Source organism: Triticum dicoccoides, chromosome 4A (genome assembly GCF_002162155.2).
Source record: "Triticum dicoccoides isolate Atlit2015 ecotype Zavitan chromosome 4A, WEW_v2.0, whole genome shotgun sequence".
Lineage (NCBI taxonomy): Eukaryota > Viridiplantae > Streptophyta > Magnoliopsida > Poales > Poaceae > Triticum > Triticum dicoccoides.
The window spans coordinates 706,851,144-706,853,599 of NC_041386.1; the positions used below are offsets into that span (position 1 = coordinate 706,851,144).

Below are 2,456 nucleotides of genomic sequence, written 5' to 3' on the forward strand. Positions count from 1 at the left end.
GCGAGTAAATTGTCATTGAAAAATGTTGTGGTTGCAGCGTTTGTTTTGTTAATTCTGCATTCCTTCCTTTATGAGAAAAGTGTTACTTCTGCATTAGTTATATGTTATGTTTCTCTATTTTTGTAAAAATATTCATACGTGTGTTTGAATTGTTTTTAGTAGCTGTATTTATTACTCTCTCTGATTGAAACAAAAAATCGGAGGCTGCCTACAGCAAGTCCGTATGTCATCAGCGCCTTTCTTTGCTTGGTAGCTCCACATCCAATCTTTCAAGCTGCATCCATATGTAAGAAAGTTACAATTAATCCAGTACTAATAGTTTTTTACGTACGAATATGCGCACTCACCCCTTCTATATACATATGATTCAGGAGCATCTTTTACTAGCATTTTGTTTCATTGCCCCATACAAAATGTATGCAAGTGATGTCTATTGTTTTTTTCATTTGTCTAAATATACTACAGAAGCATGTCTTGAATAAAAGCTGGTTGGCGTCGTCGCAATTGCCAAATGTGTGTGGACGTATTTTTCATCTTCCACATGTTCTCTGTCGAGAGCAATGAGCATAGTTTTCACTGCGAAAAGCAACCCTGAATTAGTTTTCAAAATTATATTTCATGGCTTTCAAAGTTTTAATATGATTGTTGTTGCTAACGGCCATGTCGCAAATGTCGCCGGTGCACACCATGTTGCGTGCTGTTCTGCGATTTCTGAGGTACTCTCTCTCTCTCTCTCTCTCTCTCTCTCTCTCTCAAAATGGTAAAAAAACTCATACTAAACGGGAGGGTCTACAATTTTACTACCTGACATGAGTTACCACTGTATTTTTCTTCTTCTAATTACAACATGTAGAAATGTGTGTTAAGAGTTCAATCATATAAAAAGATGCCTATATGTTGTTTTTGGTTTTACCTCCATAAAACTAAAATGGTTCTCTCCTAACAGAGAGGCAGTGGATATGTGCTTCTCAATCAAGGAGCTTTTGTCAAACCGGGTATGCAACCATGCACGTTGTAGTTCATACTATATGGAATTTACTTTCAGTAGGAATGTGCGTATGTTGCTCCGGTGATAGTAAGCATTTGCATTGTTTCAATACATATAACAAGTCCTATTTTACAGATATAAGTTGCATCATAATAATCTTCACATTTTAGTTGCATCATAATAATCTTCTTCTTCTAGTCTTCTTCTTCTAACTTTCTTCTTTCCCATTTTGTAGATTTGCTTCAGATCACGGAAGCTTGGGTTGATGGAGTGCTTGTCTTTAGTTTTTGTTTTGACTTTGTGAAACTTGCTACCTATGATGAAACTGTGTAATATTGATGAAACTATGTATATGTATGGATGAAACTTGCTACTATTGATAACATGTGTTGGATATGTGTTCGATATATATGTGTTCATGACTATTGGTAATATGTGTTGAATATGCTATATTGGTCACATAAATATATTTGTGTTTGATTTTCTGTAAAAATTAATTGATATAAGAAAAAACAAAATTAAATGGGGCAATATAGGCACTTTGCCATCTGCTGGCAGATGGCAAAGAGCTTTGCCATCAGCTAGCAGATGGCAAAGAGGCCACATGTCATCTACATGTAAAATTTGGGCTGGCCTATTTGGGCCCTTTGCCATCTGTCAGCAGATGGCAAAACTCTTTGCCATCTGCTGGCAAACGGCAAAGCATGCAGCCTTTGCCATCTGCTGGCAGACGACAAAGAGCCTGAAGCCTTTGCCATCTGCTGGCAGACGACAAAGTATGCCGTTAGCCTTCTAACGGGGCTAACCCCGTTAAGAGGCTTTGCCATCTGCCAGCTGATGGCAAAGGCACATGCTCTTTGCCATCAGCCAGCAGACGGCAAAGAAACGTTTGCCGGTAGGGTTTCAGACAAACTGTTTGCCATCTGCTGGCAGATGGCAAAGCCTTTGCCATCCGCCGACCATGCCTTTGCCATCTGCCATGGCAGATGGCAAAGTGCCAGATTCCAGTAGTGATACCTCACTACTAGGAAAAGGGCTATAGCTAATATGAACATTAATGGCGCACCACATACGTGGTGCGCTACTGCTATATAGTAGAGGCGCATCATGTGTAGGTACGCCATTAGTGTCCATATCACTAATGGTGCACCACACCCACGGTGCGCCACTACTAACATTTTTTCAAAACTAGTAATGGCGCACCAGGGTATAGTGCGCCATTACTAGTTTTAACTAGTAATGGCGCACCACACACTCTGTGCGCCACTACTAACAATTTTTTTTACTTTTTTTTCAAAACTAGTAATGGCGCACCAGGGAATAGTGCACCATTACTAGTTCAAACTAGTAATGGTGCACCACAACAACGATGCGCCACTACTAACAATTTTTATTTATTTATTTTTGCAAAACTAGTAATGGCACACCACATAACAAGTGCGCCATTAGTAACCAGGGTTTCTAATGG

General features: G+C 39.5%; 1 long non-coding RNA gene across 1 annotated transcript; it reads left to right on the plus strand.

The window, feature by feature from the left end:
* The first annotated feature begins 675 nt into the window (after nucleotides 1–675).
* Nucleotides 676–1,258, plus strand: LOC119289806. The gene is made up of 3 exons (XR_005141618.1): nucleotides 676–716; nucleotides 947–995; nucleotides 1,224–1,258. It is a non-coding gene; the product is annotated as an uncharacterized LOC119289806 (long non-coding RNA).
* The last annotated feature ends 1,198 nt before the right edge of the window (nucleotides 1,259–2,456 follow it).